Source organism: Protopterus annectens, chromosome 1.part1 (assembly GCF_019279795.1).
Source record: "Protopterus annectens isolate FY-2018-M chromosome 1.part1, PAN1.0, whole genome shotgun sequence".
Lineage (NCBI taxonomy): Eukaryota > Metazoa > Chordata > Ceratodontiformes > Protopteridae > Protopterus > Protopterus annectens.
The window spans coordinates 310,386,165-310,410,878 of NC_056726.1; the positions used below are offsets into that span (position 1 = coordinate 310,386,165).

Genomic DNA, 24,714 nt, shown 5'->3' on the forward strand with positions numbered 1-24,714 from the left:
TGTTTTATACTGTTTTAACTGTAATTTTCATTGTTAGATACTGTTTCATTACTCTAATTGCATGTTTACTGAATTACTTAACTGTAAACTGCTTTTTCATACTGTGAGTTGTATTTCCTGTTTGTGAATGCTCTATCCGTGCTTTTCTGTGCATTTTTGATTTTTTAGGTTTCTGTGTTCTAGTCAGGTATCATATAACTGATTTGTTTGCAGTTAAAAGCATTCTTTAGAGTCTCCTTGCTCCTTTATCTGTTTAAAACTTTCATTTAGTGGCTACAGCTAGTAGTTGTAATAGTTTCCCACCCCCCCCTCCGTGTTGTTGTCTTGCTCTTATACTTGGTGTCTTTGCAGTTGCCGCCCCATACTGTGTGTTTGGTCTGGCACACTCCTCCAAGTCTAGTGTCATTAGTTCGTTCTACCTAATAGAGAGAGAACATTTGTGAGAGCCAACCCACTTAGATTCTTAACCTTGAATTACCTTCTGTTCCAGCTTTCTCCTTTTCCACTTTAGTAAAAAAAAAAAAAAATTCTAAGCTTGCCCCCCCCCCTCCTTTCCTGTAATGAGTTTAGTCCAGATACAGATTTGCTGTATCCAGGACTGTTTGTAAGCTCCTGAGCCCCCAAGCCTTTCTACGTTTGAGGGAAGCCTTCTAGCTTATTAGTGGGAGTGGTAAGCACTGGGCAACCTATCTACCACATAAGGAGTGGTTTCTGGCCCAGAAATTGTAGTTATTGTCCGTTTGGGCAGTTTTTCCATCTCTCTCAACTTTCTGATTTAAAAGTCCGCATTTGTACTAGTTTCCCCGTCTTTCCTGTAACTAGTCTACTCCAGATACAGATTTGCTGTATGAAGGACTGTTTGCAAGCTCCTGAACCCTACCCAAGCCGTTTTGTGTTGGAGGGAAGCCTTTTAGCTTATCATTGGGAGTGAAAAGCACTAAGTAACCTATCTACGACATAAGGAGTGGTTTCTTGGCCCAGAAATTGTAGTTAATGGCCGTATGGGCAGTTTTTCCATCTCTCTCAACGTTCTGATTTAAAACCCTGCATTTGCACTTGTTTCTCTCCTTTCCTGTAACTAGTCTAGTCCAGATACAGATTTGCTGTATCCAGGACTGCTTGAAAGCTTCTGAGCCCCCAAGCCTTTCCGTGTTGGAGGGAAGCCTTCTAGCTTATCATTGGGAGTGGTAAGCACTATGTAACCTATCTACCACATAAGGAGTGGTTTCTGGCCCAGAAATTTTAGTTATTGGTTGTCTGGGCAGTTTTTCCATCTCTCTCAACTTCCTGATTCCAAAGCCCACATTTGCACTTGTTTCCCCCCTTTCCTGTAACTAGTCTAGTCCAGATACAGATTTGCTGTATCCAGGACTGTTTGTAATTTCTGAGCCCCCCCAAGCCTTTCTGTGTTGGAGCGAAGCCTTCTAGCTTATCAGTGGAAGTGGTAAGTACTAGGTAGCCTATCTACCACAAGAGGAGTGGTTTCTGGCCCTGATTTGTGGTTTATTGGCCTCTTGGTCAGTTTCTTCCATCTCTTTCAACTTTCTGGCTTAAAAGCCTGTGTTTGTTTCCCCCCTTTTCTGTAACTAGTCTAGTCCAGATACAGATTTGCTGTGTTGAAGACTCTAAGCTTCTGAACCCCCCCCCAAGCCTTTCTGTGTTGGAGGGAAGCCTTCTAGCTTATCAGTGGGAGTGGTAAGCACTAGGTAGCCTATCTACCACAAGAGGAGGTTCCTGGCCCAGAAATTGTAGTTTATTGGCCGTTTGGACAGTTTTTCCATCTTATAGGTTCATAGGTAGGTAGTAGGCTATTGGCCCTGGGGCCTATGCAAGCCCAGCCAAAAAGGTACCCTGGCTTTTGCCACCCAAGAAAATTATTTTCCTGAGACACTGTCAAGCAGAGCCACATAGGTGATCCCTGGCGTGAATTTCCTATTTCCCATCCAGTCATCAAGATTTTTCTTGAAGAGTGCTAATGAGGAGCTTTGTTTGACATAGATAGGAAGTTTATTACAGAGTATGAGATGTCTCTGGGACAGGAATCTATCCCTCTGGCATGTTCTGTTTATTGTGGTGACAAGGTTTAGGTCCCTAGAGCGTGTAGCTCAGAGGGATTGGGATTTCTTTAAGTAGAGCATGTCCATCAGCTCTGGGTTTGACATAGCTTTGTATGTTAGGCAGAGATCACCTCTGAGTAGGCGATATGCGATGGAGTAAAGCTGGAGTTTTTTGAGACAGTCTGCATAGGGCTTCTGTTTGAGGCTGGTATAGATGTCTTGTGAGGTACATACCAAAAGGGGCGTTGTACTCTCTAATGGGTCTAATGAGTGATGAGTAGAGGAGAACAATGACCTCTTTTTTTCTGGATGAGAAACCTTTTGTGATGGATTTCCTGACTACTGTGGTGATGTGATTATTAAAGGAGAGACTACTGTCCACTTGTGTCCCAAGGTCTCTTATCACACTTTCAGTGTTAAGTATACTACTGCCTATGTTGTAGTTCATGGGTACAGAGTTTTTACCAAAGGGGATGACAATGCACTTTTTGGCATTGAGCTTGAGGCCATGGCTTTGACACCAGGCATCTGTCTCAGTGAGGCCCTTTTGTAGGATGTCCACATCATTAGGAGTTTCGATTACGGCTCCTAGTTTGCAGTCATCTGTGACCTTCATTAGCCAAAGACCTTCTGTGTTAGCCTGTACTTCAGAGAAGTAGATACCAAACAGGAGAGGACCCAGGACTGAACCCTGTGGTACTCCACTTGTCACTGGTCTGAAGTCAGATTTGGAGTCTGCTACTTTCACAGTGTGGGGTCTGTCAGTGAGCCAGTTGGCAACCCATCTTGTGGCATCGGGATGTATACCTAGTTTAGTAAGTTTATCTATAATTCCAGAGTGGGGGATGGTGTTGAAAGCCTTGGCAAGATCTAGATAGGCTGTGTGAACCACCTTACCCTTGTCTACGGCTTTGGTGACTGCTTCAAAGAAGTCTATCAGGTTTAGGAGACATGATCTGCCTTTTACAAACCTGAACTGGCTGTGGTCCAGACTTTGGAGATTACCATTGTCTTTGTTTATAGGTTCCACGATGATACGTTCCATGGCCTTGCAGACCAGGCTCGTCAGGCTAATGGAGCGGTAGTTCCCGGGGTCTGTGGCGGCTCTCCCCTTGTGGAGTGGGATACTTTCTGGTTTAAAAGCCCGTGTTTGCATTTGTTTCCCGCCTTTCCTTTAACTAGTCTAGTCCAGATACAGACTTGCTGTATCCAAGACTGTTTGAAAGCTTCTGAGTGATGCCAGAGTCTGTTCTTCAATTTTTCCCTTAGATCTAGTTCTCTCCTCTCCTGCACTTATACTAGCTTATTAGTTTAGCACTTTACCAGACTTCTTGTAGCAATTATTGTAGAACACAAGTGCTATCAGCACTAAATGTTCTACAAGGAAACAGATCTAGTACTTATTATCAATGCCCACCCCTCCAGGCATGTCTAAAGGTCAGTTCCCTGTGCTTTCTCCTATTAACCTGGTGAACTTGGACATTCTGAGGCAATGTACCAACTGCCTCATGTACACTGACAACCCTCTCCTCTTACCTTCCAACAGTTAGACTTGCAAGAGATGCACTTATATATCCAAACTGGAAGCAACGCACTCTCCAGCCAAGAAAAGAGGAGAAGGTCAACACTTGCACCACACCACATGGAACACAAAGCCCTCCGGAACACACACCAGCACTGCCTTCACATAAAAACACAAACCACACACCCACCTTCGCAGAGATTCTCAATAAAAATCTACCCAAACAGCAGAGACGTCCAAGGCAGAAACGCACTCGACCACCACAACACAACACTAATCACGAGACACATAAATCTCCTAAACAGTGTGCCACTCAACCAAAGCCCCTGAGGCAAAACAGCATGCCCAACATACTAGTCATAGGTGACTCGATAGTGTGACACACTGATGTCCCACTCATTAGGTTGAATAAGGAGAAAGTAACAGTCAGCTGCCTGTCTGTTGCCAGGATCCACCACATAACCCATGCACTCAGGTCCCTCAACAAAAGGTACAAATATGACTTTGTCATTGTACATGTGGGTGTGAATGACCTGAGACATACCTCCCTAGACTACATGAAAAGAGACATGGAGGAGCTCTTGGTTATGTAGCCCAGGCAGGTATGACCCTAGCCCTGAGCAGCATCCTACCATCACCCATAATGGTACCACAGTACAAGCAGAAAATGATTGATTTCAACAATTGGCTAAGTTTCTGGTGTCACTCTAAATGGATCCAGTATCTGTCTGCCTGGGATGACATGATTGACAGATCTCGATGCTTTGCCAGAGATGGCCAGCATCTGTCACCCCTGGGCTTCCGGATACTGGCCAAGGCTCTTGCCACCCCTATAGTGCCTTTTTTAGGCGGTGTTCCAAAGACCGAATTACCACTGTAACAGTTACAAACAAATGCAGTCTGAGGGTCATGTTGCTCAACGCTAGAAATCTAAATCTCAAAATGCACTCACTTGAGGCATTCCTTAAAATGGAGAACATCGACTTTTGTGTTGTATCAGAGACCTGGTTCAAGGCAGCAGAAAGCACCCCTGCACTACCAGGCTATAACTCATTCCACACCTTTCGATCCCAGAACTTGGATCGAAGCTCCAAAGTCGGTGGTGTTTCCATATTCATAAAGGATGCGTACACCTCCAAACTGGTAGCCCAACATAACGCATCAGAGATACTTCAGGTGCAGCTAACATTGGATAAGACAGCGATTCAGGTCATAGCCTGCTATAGGTACCCAACCATGTAGAAGACTCACACACCATGTTCCTAAGCACCGTGGAGAATATTAGGGTCCAACCTAACACTCTCTTACTAGGCGACTTCAACTACCCCTCCATTAACTGGGTAAATTACTTATGTACCAATACACTTGCCCAATGTTTCCTGGTGCTCATTAATTCCATTCCCCTGGACCAGCTCGTTCTTACCCCCACTAGAGGTAGCAACATCCTTGACCTGGTCATTATTAATATGGGCGACGGTTGCTCTACACCAATAGTCAGCTCCTCCCTTTTTAGATCTGACCACAAACTAATCACCTTGGAAATCCACATTCCTCCCACCGCCACCCCCAGCAAAGATAACCACCATGAAAAACTTCTCCAAAGCTAATTTTGGGATCCTAAAAACAGATGTGGCTAACTTCATGACACCCATGCAAATGGAGAATAGTTGCGTGACTGCAGAATCATACACCAGTGCACTGTACGAACACGTACATAAATGCAAGGATCTCACCATACCCAATAGAACCAAGACACTCTCCACCAAAAAAAGGAAGCCAATCTGGTGGTCCCCTGCCATAAACAAACTCTACAACAGAAGGAGGAAACTGATGTGGAGTAAGGTGAAGTCCCAAGACTGGAAAAACTTGGTTATCTGTCTCAACAAAAAGTTGAGATCCCTCATCAAATCCTATAAAGCTAGGTATAAAAACAGAATTGCAGCAGATAAAGACAACCACAAGGCCTTCTATAGTTATGTAAAGAATCTCCACAGCAATACCCAGATTTGCTCTGAGCTACTGCACAATGGTACCTCCTATACCGAGCCAACAGATATTGCCAGTATACTGGCCGACAGATTCAGTGCCAGCTTTACCCCTCCCCCCCAAAGGACCGATCACAATACCAGTAGATTGCCAGGCACCCAGTATTACTGCTGCACAGGTTAAAACAGCACTGTCCAAGGCCAAGAATACAGCTTCTATGGGACCTGACAATATCCCTGGTTGTGTTCTACATGAACTACAGAGTGAACTGGCACCTCACCTGTGTGGCTTGTTCAATCACAACCTCACCTCAGGCTTTGTCCCTGCCAAATAGCGCACTGCTACAGTCATCCCTCTCCACAAAGGAGGAGGGACTACAGACCCTGGGAACTATCGCCCTATTAGCCTGACGAGTCTGATATGCAAAGCATCAGCATGGACCTAATAAACAAGGATATAGGGAATCTCCAAACTCTGGATCCCACACAGTTTGGTTTTGTGAAGGGTAGATCATGGCTGCTCAACTTGATCTACTTCTTTGAGTCAGTCACCAGAGCTGTGGATGATGGCAAGGTGGTTCATACAGCCTACCTTGATCTGGCCAAGGCTTTTGATACCATTCCCCACTCAGGAATCATAGAAAACCTCACTAAGCTTGGCATCCACCCCTATATCATTAGGTGGATTGCAAACTGGCTCACAGATAGAACCCACAGTGTGAAAGTAGCTGACTCCCAAGTCACACTGCCGATTAGTCACGAGTAGAGTCCCACAGGGTTTGGTCCTGGAACCTCTCCTGTTTGATATCTACCTCTCTGAAGTCCAGGCCAACACGAAGGGACTCTGGCTGACAAAGTTCGCAGACGATTGCAAGTTGGGAGTTATTATTAACTCCCCAAGTGATGTTGACATCCTACAGAATGGCCTCAATGTGACCAACGACCGCTGTCAGAACCAAGGCCTTAAGCTCAATGCCAAAAAATGTGTTGTTATCCCCTTTGGGAAAAACCCGGTTCCCATGAATTACCACATTGATGGTAGTCCACTGAACACAGTAGGCATTATAAGAGATCTGGGAACACATGTTGACAGGAACCTCTCTTTTGATCACCACATTGCCACTGTGGTCAGAAAGTCCTTCTATGAGGCACTTCTCAATACTAAGGGTTTTGGATCCAGGAAGAAAAAAAGTCATTGTCTCCCTCTACTCTTCCCTCATTAGGCAAATCATCGAGTACAATGCCCCATTTGGCAAGTACCTCACTAGACACCTGCAACAGCTGGAGAGGCCACAAAAGTACCTCACAAAGAGGATCCTAGGGCTTAAACACTTGTCCTATATGGACAGACTGAAAAAACTCCAACTATTCTCTGTCTCATATCGCCTACATAGAGGTGATCTCTGCTTGACTTACAAAACCATGTCTGACCCAGCTCTGTTAGAAATGCTCCATCTAAAGAAATCCCAATCCCTATGCACCATACGCTCCAGAGACCTCATCCTCATTACCACAATTAACAGAACATGCTGGAGGGGCAGATTCATAACCCAGAGACTGCCCATGCTATGGAACAGACTTCCCATACATGTCAAGCAGAGCGCCTCGCTGACCCTCTTCAAGAGAAATCTTGATTAGTGGATGGGAAACAGAAAATTCACTCCAGGGATAACTCCAGCACTATGCCAGGGTAATCCTATGGCTAGGCTTGTAAAGGCCCCAGGGCCATTAGCGTAGTGCACACATATGAACCTATGAAAATAAGGGAAAATTGGATGATATGCATACATTTAGAAAGATTGCTATTAAGTATTTTTGATAACAATCCCAAATCCGAACAACTTTTAGCACAATAACGTAGGCAACAGAAGGTGGAAAGGGCTGTCATCAAACTTAGGTAGCCTATGGAAAACACAAGAGATCTTATAGACGTGTTTGAGATATTTTAGACATTTTATGAAAATCTCTGTAAAGTAGAGGAATGTGAAAATGTGGAAAAGACAGAAATGGAGTATTGATGAAAGCCTTAATCATGCCAAGGTTAGAGGAAGATGAAGCTTATAGCTAAGATAGGAAAAGTTGAGATAAAATGGCAATTTATGTCCGTAAGGAAATCTCCTAAGATAATATTCCCTGAAAGTTTAGAAGCTAGAAGGAAAGACAATAATAAAAATCTGAAAGGTTTTGTTTAATAATATTTTAAAAATGTGAAGTACAAGCATCTTGGAAGAAAGCTGTGATGGCTGTTTACCCAAAGTGGGTAAAGACCCTTCAGTCCCAACTTTGTATAGACCATTTCAGTTTTAAACCATGATTATAACATGTTTATGTCTATACTGCAAAAGAGAATGGCAAATGTGTCACCAAAACTGATAGATATGGATCAGTGTGGTTTTGTGGAGGGACGGCAAACATTTGATAACACAAACAGAATAATGATGATCCAGAGGAAAGAAGAGTGTAAGAAAAGACCACTGTTATTGGCGAGTATGACTGCAGGGAAAGCATTCAGTACAGTCAGATGGGATTTTACGAGTAAGGTACTTATAGCATTTGTGTTCCCTGATAAAATAAAAAGGATTAATAGGGAGGATATATGAAGGTTCAGAGGCGCGAATTAAGGTGCAAGGGTTCCTCTCTGACAAAATGTGTGTGAACAGAGGAATCAGGCAGGGGTGTCCTCTTTCCCCTTCATTATTTGCTTTATGTTTTAGGCCTTTAGCAAATAACATAAGGGACTCACAAATTCAGGTATGTGACTAGTATGGTAATCAATGAAAGTTGGCTTTATTTGCAGATGTTCATAGGTTCATACTAGGCTATCTGCCCTAGGGCATTTATAAGCCTAGCCAGAGTGTGTTTGGCTTTCGCCACCCATTTCAAATGAATTTTGCTATGCCCTTTTTCGAGGTTAGTATACTGTGCCTCTGTCTAACAGTGACACAGAAGTGATACCCGGGGTAAACCTATGATCTCCCATCCACTCATCAAGACTCCTCTTGAAGAGAGTCAATGAGGGACTCTGCCTAACCTGGACTGGGATTTTATTCCAGAGTGAAGGGAGCCTCTGGGTTATGAATCTGTCCCTCCAGCATGTCCTATTTATTTCAGTGCTGAGGTTCAAGTCTCTCGAGTGCATAGCTCGATGGGATTTGGATTTTCTGAGATGCAGCATGTCCATTAATTCCGGGTTGGACATGGCTTTATACGTCAGGCACAGATCGCCTCTGAGCAGGCGGTATGCCACTGAGTAGAGCTGGAGTTTCTTTAACCGGGCAGCATATGGCATCTGTTTGAGCCCTTTGATCCTCTTGGTGAGGTACTTTTGGGGTCTTTCCAGTTGCTGCAGGTGTCTGGTAAGGTACATCACAAAAGGGGCATTGTACTCAATTATGGGCCTGATGAGGGATGAGTAAAGAGGCACGAAGACCTCAACTGATCTAGATGTGAATCCCTTCATGATTAGGTGGACTATATAAAATGTTTTTCTAACCACTTTGGCCACGTGGTTTTCAAATGAGAGATTGCTATCAACTTGGGTCCCCAGGTCCCTAATTACTTCTTCCGTACTTAATGGATTACCACCTATGGGGTAATTTGTGGGCATTTTGTTTTTGCCAAAGGGGATGACTATACACTTTTTGGCGTTTAGCTTGAGGCCATGGCTCTGGCACCAGTTGTCTGTTTCTATGAGGCCCTTTTGTAGGATGCTTGTTTCGGCTGGAGAGGCGATTATGGCGCCTAGTTTGCAGTCATCTGCGAACTTGGTCAGCCACAGTCCTTCCGTGTTGGCCTGTACCTCTGAGAAATATATACTGAACAAGAGAGGTCCCAGGACTGAGCCTTGTGGGACACCACTTGTAACTGGTTTGGAGTCTGACATGGCTCCAGCAATTCTAACCATGTGGGTTCTGTCCTTGAGCCAGTTTGCAACCCATCTAGTGACATAGGGGTTTATATTTAAGCTGGTGAGCTTATCCATAATGCCCAAGTGGGGTATTGTATCGAAGGCTTTTGCGAGGTCCAGGTAGGCTGTGTGGACCACCTTCCCTCACAATGGCCTTGGTGACTGTTTCAAAGAAATCAACCATGTTTAAGAGGCAGGATCTGACCTTAACAAAGCCGAACTGGGTAGGATCCAGTGTCTGTAGGTCCCCAATATCTTTAATTATGAGGTCTATGATTATCCTTTCCATAGCTTTGCAGACCAAGCTAGTCAGGCTTATGGGGCGATAGTTTCCAGGATCCGTTGAGGCACCACCTTTGTGGAGAGGGATCACTGTTGCTGTACGCCACTCTTTGGGTACATATCCTGTAGTAAGGCTGAGATAGAACAGTAGTTTTATGTTTGGGTTTAGCTCTTCTTGGAGTTCATGTAAGACGCAGCCCGGGACACCATCTGGTCCCATTGATGCTGTGTTTTTTGCTTTGGAGAGGGCGGCTGTTACCTGAGAATCTGAGATGCCCCAGGGGGCAGCACTCTGCTTGGATAGATATTTGCCCTTTTGGTGTGGAAGGTGGGGAGAAGTTTGCTCTGAACCTGTCAGCTTGGATGTTGGCAATGTCTGTGGGTTCGGTGTATTTTTTGTCATTTTGGACTAATTCTGAGCATATCTGGGAATTCTCACCCAGGTTCCTAACATAACTAAAGAAAGCCTTGTGATTATCCTTAGTGTCCTGTGCAATTTTTTCTCGAAGCTGGCCTTAGACAATTTTATGAGTGCCCGTATTTTTTTGCTAACACTGATCAGAGATGCCATCCCTTTTTGGGATTTTGCTCTGTCATGTAGTAGCTTTCTCCTTCTATTGTATAGTTTGTTTATGGCTGGGGTCCACCAGACAGGACGCCTGCCTTTGGAGGATTGGGTCTTGGTTTTATTTGGGATTGCATGATCCATGCATTCCTGAAGGTGTTCATAGAATGCGTTTATAAAGGATTCTGCGGTCTGGGCCGTATTTTCCACAGGCCCGGGGGCTTTGAAGGATTCCACCTCGGTTTTGAGGAGTGTGAAATTTGCTTTAGAGAAGTTTTTCAAAGTGGTTTTCTGGGCAGGGGGTGGGGTCGGGATGTGAATATCCAGTGAGATTAGTTTATGGTCTGATCTTACCAGTGAGGGATACACTTCTGGTCTGGAGCATAGAGCCCCCATGTTAGTGATGATCAGGTCCAGTATGTTTTCCCCTCTTGTGGGAGTGGTAACAAGTTGTTCCATAGCATTTGAGTTTATAAATTCTAGGAACCTTTGGGCTAGGGTGTTGGAGCTAGAGTAATTCTCCCAGTCTGTGTTTGGGTAGTTGAAGTTGCCCAATATAATGGTGTTTGGAGAGACCTTCATATTTTCCAGTGTTCTCAGGAAGGCCGAGTGGGGTTCCTGGGTTTGGGAGGGTGGTCTGTAGCAGGCTATAAACTGGAAGGCAGTTTTACCCACTGTTAGTTGCACATGGATAGTCTCTGATGCTTTGTGCTGTGCCACCAACCTGGAGGTGTGGGTATCTTTGATGAATATTGATACTCCCCCTCCTTTTGTGGTTCGGTCCAAGTTTTGGGGCCAAAAAGCATGATATGGGGTATAACCTGGTAGTGCTGGGGTGCTCTCGGGAGCCTTGAACCAGGTTTCTGTTACTGCACAGATATCGATGTTCTCCATGCTAAGGAGAGTTTTGAGTGCGTGCATCTTGAGGTTTAGACTTCTGGCATTGAGTAGCATTACTCTTAGTTTCTTATCCCTTGTGATACCTATGGAGGTGGGTTTGTCTTTTGAGCCTTGCCTAAAAAAGGCACTATGGGAGTGGCAAGTGCCTTTGCCAATATCCGAAAGCCCAGGGGTGACAGGTGCAAGCCGTCCCTAGCGAAGCATCATGGCTTGTCAAGCATGTCATCCCAGGCTGACAGGCATTGGATCCCCTTTGAATGACACCAATACTTAAGCCAATTGTTGAAATTGATCATCTTGTCTTCATCTTGTGGCATCATTCTTGGTGAGGGTAAGATGCTACTCAAAGTCAGGGTCATACTGGCCTGGGCTACATGCTCAGAGAGCACCTCTATGTCTCCTTTCATGTAGTCCAGGGAGGTACGTCTCAGGTCATTCACACCAGCATGGACAATGACTGAGTCATATTTGTACTTACCTTGGAGTGACCTGAGTGCTTGTGTTATGTGCCGGATCCTAGCGCCCGACAGGCAGCTCACCATGACCTTCTCCTTGTTCAGCCTGGTGAGCGGGACGTCAGTGTGCCTGACGATAGAGTCACCTATTACAAGTGTATCAGGTGTGTTGTTTAGCCTTAAGGGCTGTGACTGTTCGGCACACTGGCTTTGTGAGCTATGTGTTGCACGTGTTTTGTTTAGGGTTAGCGGTTGCTTGGGTGTCTGCTTTGGAGGTCTCTGCTGCTTAAGCATATTTTTATTTAGAGCCTCTGAGTATGTTTTTGTGTGTTTATGTTTGGTTTGCTGTCATGGTAGGTCTATGTAAGACTGGAATTGTAGTGAGTGTGGTTTCCTTCTCCTCCTGACTGGTTACGCCAGTACTGAGTTAAGAGAGCTTAGCCTCCAGTTTGGCTATATGGTTGCATCTCTCACATGTGTTGGAATTTGTTGGGAGGAGGAGAGGGTTGTCTGTGTACATGAGGCAGTTGTAACATTGCCTCAAGATTCCCAGATTCACCAGCTGGACCGGAGAGGTTATGTTATTATTTTGCAACTGATAAATTCAAAAAAGGACATTTTTTTCTTAAGGAATATGTTGAAACAGTATCAAATCTTTTTGGGATATAAAATAAATGATGACTTGGGGGGGGGGGTATGCTAACAGTTAAGAAAATATCAGAAAGTTAGCCAAAAGTGTAAAAATTGTAAGGAGAAAACTTAGCTTTCATATATTGAATCGCTCAAGCTTATTAATCTGCATCTGTTTGCTGTTGCAGCAAACATGATCCGAGGAAGTAGTAGAGAGAGTAGTGCATTGTGGGAAGAGGGAGGAGCTTGAGACTAGGATCCAAGTCTGTAAAATGCAGTGGAGTCGGATCCGAGGGTTGGACCTGTAACCCAATAGAGAGGAAGAATGAAAATGGACTACACAGATGCCAAATTTTGGTAAGTACATAACTTCTAATCTCTTTAGTTTTATACATGTCAGGTGTATTTTATCAACCAAACGAAATGTTGTAGACCATAATTAATAAAAAGTTGAAGGAATTAATTTTGTGAGGGGAAGAGGGCAAGATTTAAATGGGCAACATTCATTCATCCCCCCATAGAACAAGGTGGTTAAGATTACCTGATTTAAAGAGATGCTTTAGGACTTTGCAGTTAAGGCTGGTATGCTTAACACAAACAAAATGGTATAAATCAAAGTTGAAAAGGAAGATGATGAAATATGAGGATGAAAAATAATGAGAAATTAGGATTTTAGATGCAGGCCCTTAACAAGTCTGACATCCATGCATAGGTTCATAGGTAGGTACTAGGCTATCGGCCCAAGGGCCTACGTAAGCCTAGCCAACAAGGTTCCCTGGCTTACGCCACCCAAGATAGTTATTTTCCTCTGCCACTGTCGAGCAGAGACACAGAAGTGATCCCCGGGGTGTATTTCCTATTTCCCATCCACTCATCAAGATTTTTCTTGAAGAGTGCTAATGAAGAACTGTGCTTGACATAGATGGGTAGCCTGTTCCAGAGTATGGGAAGTCTCTGGGACAGGAATCTATCCCTCCAGCATGTCCTGTTTATTGTGGTGACAAGGTTTAGGTCCATAGAGTGTGTAGCTCAGAGGGATTGGGATTTCTTTAGGTATAGCATGTCCAACAGCTCTGGGTTTGACATAGCTTTTTATGTTAGGCAGAGATCACCTTGGAGGAGGCGATATGCTACGGAGTAAAGCTGGGGTTTTTTGAGGCGGTCAGTGTAGGGCATTTGTTTGAGGCCAGTAATCCTCTTTGTGAGGTACTTCTGTGGCCTTTCCAGCTGCTGCAGATGTCTTGTGAAGTACATTCCAAAAGGGGCGTTGTATTCTGTAATGGGTCTAATGAGTGTTGAGTAGAAGAGAACAATGACCTCTTTTTTCCTGCATCAGAACCGTTTTATGTTGAGGTGTGCCACATAGAAGGATTTCCTGACTACTGTAGCGATGTGACTATCAAGGGAGAGACTACTGTCCACCTGGGTCCCAAGGCCTATTATCACGCATTCAGTGTTAAGTCGATTGCTGCCTGTGTGGTAGTTCATGGGTACAGAGTTTTTAACAAAGGGGATGACACTGCACTTTTTGGCATTGAGCTTGAGGCCATGTCTCTGACACCAGGCATCTGTCTCAGTGATGCTCTTCTGTAGGATGTCCACATCATTTGGGGTCTTGACTATGGCTCCTAGTTTGCAGTCATCTGCGAACTTCATTAGCCAGAGGCCTTCTGTGTTAGCCTGTACTTCAGAGAAGTAGATACTAAACAGGAGAGGTCCCAGGACAGAACCCTGTGGTACTCCACTGTCACTGCTTTGAGGTCAGATTTGGAGTCTGCAACTTTTACAGTGTGGGTTCTGTCAGTGAGCCAGTTGGCAACCCATCTTGTGACATAGGGATTTATACCTAGTTTCGTGAGTTTAGCTAGAATTCCAGAATGGGGGATGGTGTCGAAAGCCTTGGCGAGGTCAAGACAGGCTGTGTGAACCACCTTACCCTCATCTACGGCTTCGGTGACTGCCTCAAAGAAGTCGATCAGGTTCAGGAGGCATGATCTGCCTTTCACAAACCCAAACTGGGTGGGATCCAGAGTATGGAGGTTACCAATGTCTTTGTTTATGAGTTCCATGATGATACATTCCATGGCCTTGCAGACCAGGCTCGTCAGGCTAATAGGTCGATAGTTCCCGGGATCAGTGGTAGCTCCCCCTTTGTGGAGTGAGATAACTGTTGCTGTGCACCATTCAGTGGGCACAAAGCCTGATGCGAGGCTATTAGCGAACATGGTGCTTAAGTGGGGAGCCAATTCGTTCTGAAGTTCGTGTAAAACATAGCTTGGGATGTTGTCCGGTCCCATGAATGCTGTGTTTTTAGCTTTAGAGAGTGCCGCTTTTACCTGCGTAGTTGTGATTACAGGGACTCTGCATTCTTCCTGAATAGATATGGGCCTTTTAGGGGGTGTGGGGTGGTAAAGTTAGCACTGATCCTATCTGCCAGGATGTTGGCAATATCAGTTGGTTCTGCAATTTTCGTGCCTTTTTGCTGTAGCTCAGAACAGATCTGGGTGTTGCCATCGAGATTCTTGACATAGCTATAGAACGCTTTGTGGTTGTCCTTGGAATTAGTGGCAATTTTTTTTTCGTAGCTAGTTTTGGAGGCTCTTATAAGGGATCTCAGGTTCTTACTGAGGCTGACCAGGGAGCTCCTCCACTCATGGGATTTTACTCTCTTTTGCAACAGTTTCTTCCCTCTGTTGTACAGCTTGTTTATGGCAGGGGACCACCAGATTGGCTTGATTTTTTTGAAGGATAGCATCTTGGTTTTGTTTGGGTTGGGATAGCACGATCCATGCACTTGTGTAAGTGCTTATAGAGTGCATTTGTGTAGGATTCAGCAGTTGTAACTGTATTGTCCATCTGCATGGGTGTCATGAAGTTCACCGCTTCTGTCTTAAGAAGCATGAAGTTGGCTTTGGAGAAATTTTTTACTGTGGTTTCCTAATGGGGGTGGGGGCGGGATGTGGATATCAAGGGTGATTAGCTTATGGTCGGATCGGACCAATGAGGAGTTGACTTCAGGTGTGGAACACCGGTCACTCATGCAAAATTTAATATACATAAATTAGCAGAAAGTATTCTAAGAGTTAAGCCAACATGGAGATGGAGAAAGGAGATTTTACCAATAGGAATGACTGCAGATAGTGGTATAAAATATAGGCAAGAGGAGCCTGGAATTTACTGGTAGAAATTAGCAAAATAACCAAGCTGTTGAGAGCAAATAACTTGGGAGGGAAAGGTAACAGAGTAGGATCACTACTGCAATAGCGACCCCTCTCTCCATCCTCTTTTTTTACTTGGGTTATTTTGGTGTTGCCTGGGTGTAGTCCATACCACTATTTTATATATATATTTACGCTTTTGTTGTTTTTCTAGCATGATTCGTCAGGGCTTTTGCTTCCTTCCTGGGCAAAAAATGCTCTGAAAAATGTTGATGTCCAACTGCCCGTCAGCAGGAGCTCTTCATGACCAGTTGGACCATGTTGAATGCACCCACCCAAAGCTTTTTGAAGCTGGACAGTTGCAGTGAGTGAGAACCATACTACTGCAGTGGTGGTATATTAGAACATGCACTGTTATGGTAAGTTTACTTATACAGCTGTACTTCTTGTTAACAATCACTTCAGCAAGATAAATGTTTGAATTACAAGCCTTATGGTCTAGAGTATCCTACATCATCATTCATGAAGACAAAGTATGCTGTGGACCAAATCTTCTTTCATGCCACAGTTAGCCAAAGAGACATATCTGATTCCATCCATCAATTTACCAGTGTTCTTTTCTCGTTATTTGAACAGAGGAGAATACACTCTTCACTGCTTATTCACATGCAGTTGTGTTTTTATTTGGACAAAACTAAACATTTCAAACAAGATCATTTATGTGTTTATTATGCAGCAAACAGATTAGGCCAAGAAATGTACAAAGTTTCATTGTATGTGTGGCTTTTAGTCTGTGTTTCCTTTTATTACCAGAAATATAAGAAAGAGTTGTACAAGAAACCCAGAGTCCATTTTACTACAGCATTTTTAAAAAGGTATGGTTAAATCATATCTATGCTGCCATGACATGAGCTTATGTTGCAAGACACTGAAAGCTCAGTGTGATCTTGAGGTCCCAGGTTGACCTTCAAGGCTACTATCATTTAAAGAATTATTTTATGATACCACCCAAGAGGATGAGTTTAGATCTCCGTCCAAGAGTTTGAAGTGGAGTAGATCAAGTGAGATATAAAAGTTATGTACTTTCAGTCAAGATATTCTTCATGATCCATATGCATCCACTTCAACAAAACCACCCTTTTTCCCCCGACCTTTGGCAGTGAGGCCTATCTGTTGTGAAGTGTGTGTGTGTGTGTGTGTGTGTGTGTGTGTGTGTGTGTGTGTGTGTGTGCGTCCTTAAGAGAGAGATGTATTTTTCAGACACGCCTCCTTTCTCTTGTGGTGTGTGTGTGTGTGTGTGTGTGTGTGTGTGTGTGTGTGTGTGTGTCTGTGCACGCATGCTTTTGCTATTCTAGGCACTTCAGAAATCTGGAGAAGGGGTGAAGTACAAAGTATTATGAGAGTAGAGAAGGCAGGTGATGAGCTGACTAGAGCATGTGGCTTCTAGTCCCAGAAACTGAAGTGGTTGTTTGAAGGTATTTTGCTTTTGTTTATGATCGTCTTTGTATAAACTGTCATAGTTAGTCACCAAAACTCTGCCATTTTTAATATAAAATATTGTTGTGCCATTGCTTTGGCTCTGGTTAAATATTGTTTATGTGTTCGGAGGATAAATAATATCTAATTATTTATGTATTTTTTTTATTTAATAAAAGGCATTGGCAGCAGAGAGAAAAGACATTTCCATATGAGTATCAAATCACATACTCGGTGGACATTAGGAACAGATGACTGCAAGGACAATGTGGTATGTGAGTTTCAATATAGTTTGCTGATTTCCGTCCTCTGTGTTTTCATTTATTAATTTAACTAGCAAGTGAACTGCAGTACTGTGGACCAACTGCAGCCTCAACTTGTGCCCCAAGAGCAAATGTCATCTAAAATATGTATGTACATAGCTTAGCATAGACAGTCAACCACTGTATTTGGGAGGTGGGGAGAAATTAGAGTATCCAGAGAAGGCCTGCAGCGAAAGAAGGAAAACAAACAGTAATAGATGGCAAAGAACCTAGACCATAGAGCTGTAAGGAAGCGATTCTGTATACTGAACAATTGCATAAGCTGAAATACTGGATTTAGATTCATAGCTTTTACTAGACAATTTTTTTTTTACCTGTTGGTTCTAGAGTATTCCAACTTTTTTCTTTGCAGTATAACCATCTATACAAGAACAGACATAACAATGGGGAGTTGTATTGAAGGAACAGAGGGACCAAAATTCATCTGGCTAGAATTTTAGTTAGCTAGGTATAACTGTTTCGTCAGAGTTATCCTGGACACAGCATCTGATCAAGTACCTTGTTCAGAGTCACATATTTGGCATGTACAGAATAATGAACAATTACTAGATTAACCAAGACTATTTTTTAGCCAAGTGGAGTAAATACTAGACTAAGTCTTACAATCATTGTTACATCTGCCTTTTTCCAAATCTCAGTTCTCAGTGTACGGCTATCACATTTGGCATCAGCATCAAGAAGTAGTCAAACTGTTACAGGCATCTAGGCATATTCTTCCATAATTAACAGTGCTGGTCACTAGGGAGAGAGTATAAATAAGTCAGCACTAAGTCTTTTTAAAACCATTAAAGCCGCAGTGGTGCAGCGGTAGCATTGTCGCCTCACAGCAAGAGGTTCCCCCATTCAATTCTCGGCTGGAGCTCCTTCTGTGTGGAGTCTGCATGTCCTCCCCGCGGTCAAGTGGCATTCGAAAGACATGCGTGAATGGGTGTGCCTTCGTTGAAGGTTGGGTGTCGAGCTGGCACCTCGGCACCATAAAAATCTACTGCCAATCATTAGCGGACCGGAGTTCCGCTGTGGCGACCCCTAACCGGGAAAAGCCGAAAGAAGAAGATTCTACAAGTGTCAATGAATTCAGAGCTCTTCTTATTTTTAAAATTATGAGGCAGTTTTTCCTCAGAACTTTTGTGCTGTTAGAAGCACCTGATCTTACATTATCTAGTCCAACTCCTTCAGTACCGAAGGACTGGTCACGCAGGCAGCACTGAATCAGCAACTACATTTTTCTCAGACCTCAGGTTTCTCCTCTAACTCCCACAGTGCCCATCTCTTACTTCTCCAGATCTCATTTCCCACTTCTATAATCAGAGCATGGATATCAGATATTTGAACTTCGATATGGTAAGTGCTGCTTAAAGTAAAACTCCACCTTCTCCTACAGTTTAGCTCAACTCTTAGGTTGTTTTTCTCCCTACAGTATGGTTATAGTATTGTGTAGATACCAGAAATCTGCTTTTAATTTACAAAACTTTTAATTGCCACACACTTTTTTTAAGCTTAACTTCTCACATAATTTGCAGAGGGGTTTGTCTGCACCTGCATGACATACCACAGACACAGAGACATTTGTAGTCAGATACTGTCAACAATCTTATACAGGTAATTATTACTCCTGATGTCAGGCAGCAACTACTATAAAAAGACAGAGATGTGAAGCTGTTTTCCACTCTGTTTTAGAGAGGAAGAGAACTGACTCACAGCTGCTTCCAGTGTAGCCTTGCTTTTCATAGCAAAACAGAGCAATTAGATCAGTCAGTGGTTTAAAGGCAGTTGTCACCTCTTTTGACAAATTTACATTTACAACATCACAGTATTGAAATGATAAGCTTTAAACTTTAAATGTTTGTTGTTTAGACTACTTTACATTTTAAGATGACTTAAATGTAGTATTAAAGATGTCTGTGACCTGGATCCGACTCTGGACCTGTCATCTCACCCAACGGGTATGGCAGACCCTCGTATACCAAACCTCAAGCTGACTACTTGGCTTCGCCAGTTCCCATAGTAATCAGGCAATCTATGCTCTCATTACCTGTCTGACGTATAGGCCGGGATTCACTAATTCTCCGTGTAAGACTAACTAAGTCTTACTCAGAAACTGCAGTCTAAGAGTGTGACGTCAGCACATCATGCATATTCATGAGGGCGCGCTGACTCAACTCTAAGGCTAACACGGAGCGTGCACGAGTGCAGGGGGGGTGTCAGACTGCTGAGCAGTCCAAATATCCATGCCCCTGCAAGTGCCTAAACTGCAAATGTCAACTGAAATGAGCAAGTCCGCTCAAATGTGTACATACCCAACACTACACTCCCCCACATTCTAAATCCCTGTACAAGTTTAAAATATAAAGCTTTCCTTTTTTTTATTATTCCCGATATAGCTGCCCATATTTGCGCGTGTATGCGCGGGTTTGCCCATTGCTTAGCTACAGTTAGCAGTGTAGACATCGAAGAGGATAATAAACTAATTATATGCAAATTAAGCCAAATAGCAATGGCGTAGTGGTAGACCCCTTGCAGAAAGAGGAGGCATTCCCGGTTTGAGTCCCGCCACTACCCTTCCCATTTTCTGTAGGAAATCTGTGCATAAAAATAATTCTTGACATTTACCTTTTAAATGTTAGTAAAATGCATTGATATGGCCAATGTGGTAGTGAACGATATTTTATATATATATATATATATATATATATATATATATATATATATATATATAAGAAGGTGGAATGGTCATGCATACTGATAAATGCATAAGTAACATATCCTAAGCAATGTGACGTACCGCTAAGCAAAGTTTACCAGTATTAAGCACATTTAAGTATAATTGCTCATAGCTTAGCACTGCTTTAACTAGTGCAATGGCTTTGCGTGGAGCTGCGCATCACTCCAACTAGCCCAAACAGAACATGTTTGCGCGGAGCTGCGCACCGCGCTAACTAGTTCAACGTCGGGCAACATCGAGCAACATAGAGCAACGTTGGGCAAAGTTGAGCAAAGTCGGCTAAACATAGCCACACCTCCTAGCCGGTCTGGCCAGTAGTAAAATAAAAAGCAATGACAGGCCTCGAACCCGGGATACTGTGCACTATAATCACAATACTAAACCACTAAGCTGTGAAAGCTTTACATATGGATGCATTTCCAATACACTCATATATATCAGTGGAAGTTTACCCATTGCTAAGCAGGTTTGCTTTTAGCTGAGATTTTTCAAAACCGGCCAGTCACAAATAAGTGCGGGAAATGAGGCATATTTAAGCTCCATAGGCGGGAATAATTGCCATAACTGGTTGTAGCTCCCATTTGCAGATAGTATGGCTGATGTTGGAGAGGGCTCTCGTTTTCGAGCGCAACGGTGGGGCATTGAGGAGTCAAAAGTAATGGTTTGGTTCCTCGTCCATCATCATGATGTAAGTCTCCTGCAGGGTCAGTTTCAGGGCACTGAGTACAAAGCAGAAGCCTGGAACCGTCTAGCACATGATCTCACCAGTGCCACAGGCGTCCCTCGGACTGGTGAGCAGGTCAGACAGCACTACTCAGACCTGAAGAGACACAAGGAGGACCGACTGAACCAGTGGATACAGGAGGCCCGTGAAATGGAAAATGCCCCACTACTGAGTATGTAGCCATGGAATGAAGTATGTAAGAATTGCTATTGTAGTCTATATTATGGATAGGTATGTCTCAGTATCCCTTCATTTACTTCACAGCTGCAGGTGGCCTTGCTGCGAATCAGCAAGCTTATACAGATAGGCTGCTAAGGCTGTGCCACCAGGCAGGTTAGTAATTATTCTGTATGTGTTGCCATATAAAAGAAGTGTGAAAGCCTGAAAAAGAGTGTTGTAACCCATTAATAAAGGTATAATAAGTGTTGAATAACTTCTCTGCATGTACTGTTATATAAAATAAGTGAGACAGCGTGAAAATGTGTTGTAACCCATTAATAAAGGTATAATATGTCTTGAATAAAAGACCTCTGCATGCACTGATATATCAAATAAATGAGAGAGCCACTAGAAAAGTGTGTAATGTAATTAATAAAGGTATAATTCCTGGAGTGTGTCCATGTCACTTTCTTCAATATGTTGTTGTACCCTTGCATTATAGAAATAGTACTGTTGTATTAACCGCAGTCAACCCACACATGGGTTGGCCCATATAAAGTGGATGAAGGGAGTGCCAGTAGCTGTTAAGCATGTATACAGTCCTCAACTGTCAGTTCATGGCCGGCATGTACAGGTTAATCTGGCACATGAGTAGCTTGTTATTGTGTTCCCAGAAATGTCAGCGTGCTGCTAGAAATGTAGGGGGCTGTTAACATATACCTGATAATGTCACCTGAACACATCCAGATGTGTAGATATATAAATATAAATGAAATATATAAATATGTAGCAGTAACATCTGCATCCAGGATAGTTTGTATGTCAGATACAGGTCAGGTATATCAAGAACTAGTAAATCCCATTTCACAATTTAACGGACATTGCCTAGTGTAATAATACATGTAGGGGATATATAACTGCAGTCAATAGGAATGTAGTGTAAACTATAAGTATATATAAGTTGTTAACGGAGGTATATTTTTACACCCTACTGTATGTGCATAAACAATGCAATTCCACACCTCAATGGGTATGTCTAATCTCATAACATTTGATGTTAAGTTGTCAATCTCGCCTTCATTCTTGCTGGATGGGTTCGGAGCCGATCCTCGGCTCCGACTCGGCACTAGCTTTAGCTCGAGAACTCCTTTTACCAGCTCGAGGCAACCCTATATCCCATGATGCAAGGCGGAACTACCTTAGATCTCGTTTGCCGCTTAGCGAAAGAGGTCTCCTTTGCCAGCTGAGGTAAGTTTTTTCTTGTTAAAGAAGAAAAAAGTTTAGTTAGGGGTTTAATTTCCCTTCAGTGTTAGTTTAGCCTGTATTTAGTACAGCCCACCCTATTCCCTTCCTTTTTAAACTTTTAAAATAGTTTTTTCAGTTAAAGTTTTAGTCAGGCCTAGTTCCCCAAGTTATTCCCTTCCTGTGTGTCTGTGTAGGGATTAAGTGGTGTGTTTGTGGGGACTGTTTGTGTATATCCTTTTAGGATGTCTAGGGAAGGCAAGGTCTCAGGCTTCAAGAAGTGTGACCAGTGCTGTCAGAAAATGTCCCTGACAGACGGTCACACTTCTTGTGTGTATTGCCTGGGGCCTTTGCACCTGCAGGACTCCTGTGCGTTGTGTCATGCCTTTAGCCAGAGAGTCCTGCAGGAAAGGAGGAACAAATTGATCCTCCGAGGTTTGTTAAATCCTGAAGGTTCTCCTCCTAAGCAAGGGGCAGGAAAACCTCTTAAGTCACCGAAGGCTCAGGCTACAGTGTCCAAGCCTCCTCCGGTGGCTCCGGCTCCGTCGGAGCCGATATCGGCTCCGGCTGGAGCCGATACTCCTTCTGCTAGAGTAGTGGGTTCGGTGCCGGCCGGCTCCAATACCCTGACTACTGTTGCCTTGTCGGCTCCGGCTGGAGCCGACACTTTATCCAGCATCGGAGCCGAGAGATCCTCGGCTCCATCTGGGGTTCAAGGGACTTCGGCTCCGATGGCTCCGGCCCGTAAGAGATCCCGGTCCCCTTCGATACTAAGTATTCACTGGCCCGGGTCTCCTCTTTGTCGGAGCGGAGCCATCGGAGCCGATCTTCGAGATCTTCCAGGCTGTGTGACCACGATTTATAGAGGGTGGTAAGCAGGCTGTTGAAATCTCAGGCACTGGCCCAAATGCTCCATAGCCCGTCTCAACAGACCACCGCTACAGCCCCAATTCTTGAGATTCCTCCTCCGACTCCACACCAGAGTTCGGAGCCGGAGCTTGGGACAGCGACTGTTTCGATGCCGGAGCCGATACATCCTTCGGCTCCGTCATCCTCGGCTCCGATCTCCTCCTTGAGACTTTCCTTGGAGGGATCCGGTCGCCGGGTTTCCACTGTCGGCTCGAGGGGCTAGTGGCATCGGACCCTTGTCCGACCCGCTCTCCCTCGGGCTTCGCTTTGGTAAGCTTCGGCGCCGACATCGGCCTCGAGCCTTCTCTCTCCTTGGAGCCGACCATTCCTGTTTCTTCGAGCGGGTGTGTTCAGGTCTCCCGGGGAGAGGAGCCTTTGAGGTGATGAGGAGTGTCCTGGCCTCTGAGCCTGGTCAACGGTCTATCCCTCAAGCTCCTCCCTCATCAGTGCCTGCAGATGCCTCTTGCCAGCCTCTTGCTCTCAGGCCCAGGGATCCATCGCCCCAGGTTTCCCCACTGGGAATTTCCTCCTCTTCCGAGGTTTCTCCTGACCCTGCAGGGGAACCCTCGAAGAGGACGTAAGAGGAAACACACAGACTCCCTGAGTCTACTACATCTGATACCGACTTAGATGAGTCGGAGGGTTCCCACGGTCCCCTCTGAGGATGTCTCATTTTCAGACATCCTTGAGCTCCTCAAACAGAGGGGAATTGGCCCTCCATTGACCCCTCCGAGGATGAGTCGGTATACCTGGAGGCTTTGGATCCCGACCCTCCACCTCCTGGTGTCTCCGCCTTCGACCCACTCATGCAGGTAGTGGCTCGGAAGGCGTGGGCTCCAGATTCTGTGGAACCTGTCCCCAGGAGACCATCCAAGTTCATCACGGCCCCTTCGGACAAACAGTTCCTGTCCAAAGGTGTCTCTGTGGATGCTATGGTGGTGGCGGCCACTAAGAAGGAACTGGCAGATCCTTCAGTACCTGTCCATCCTCCTAATAAGGATTCTAGGACCATGGACAGGTATGGAAAGCGGATGTTTTCTTCAGCGACCTTTGCTATGCGTCGCTGAATTACCTTTGTCACTTCACCAGGCTTCAACGAGATATTCTCAAGGAACTGGGAGAAGTAGTCCAGGATCCTTCGGCTGCTGGGGCTCAGGAAAGATTGCCTCTCAGCTTGCTATCCTGAATTCTATATCTAACTCCTCCATGCGGCTCATATCTTATGCAGCCGATGGAGCGAGCAGGGCCGCAGGCACAGGTGTTGCTCTTAGACGCCAAGCCTGGATGCGGCTGTGTAATTTTATGGACCCCTTTAAGGCGTCCTTCACCAACACCCCTCTGACGGTTCGGCTTTGTTCGGACCTCAGGTGAAGGATACTTTGACCAGATGTGAACAGGACGGTAAAACTCTTTCTGCCGTTGGAGTCCAGTTTTCCACTCCTTCTAGACCATATCCCAAGGGTCAGAAGGGGGAAGATGTGGTTCCATAAAGCCCAAGGAGCTACACCGACACATGTGGTCAGTTTACCCCAGAGGCAGAGGGGTAACAATAATAGACGCCCTAGAGGCAGGGGGTCCTCAGAACCAGGGCAACAGGGAGCCTCTTCCTGAGAAGCCTTTTCAGCATCCCTGAGGTGTTGCCCGACTGTCCACCCTTGGAGGCAGTCGGGGAAGAATTTCGCTGTACCCAGTAGCCTG

At 44.5% G+C, this 24,714-nt stretch overlaps 1 long non-coding RNA gene across 1 annotated transcript in view; it reads left to right on the forward strand.

Annotated features, from left to right (window-relative positions):
• The window catches only part of LOC122804750, a 331,892-nt gene that overhangs the window by 66,548 nt on the left and 240,630 nt on the right, over positions 1-24,714 (forward strand). Inside the window, exon 2 of the long non-coding RNA XR_006365239.1 lies at positions 17,117-17,208. This is a non-coding gene — a long non-coding RNA (uncharacterized LOC122804750). The remainder of the gene's footprint in view (positions 1-17,116; positions 17,209-24,714) is intronic.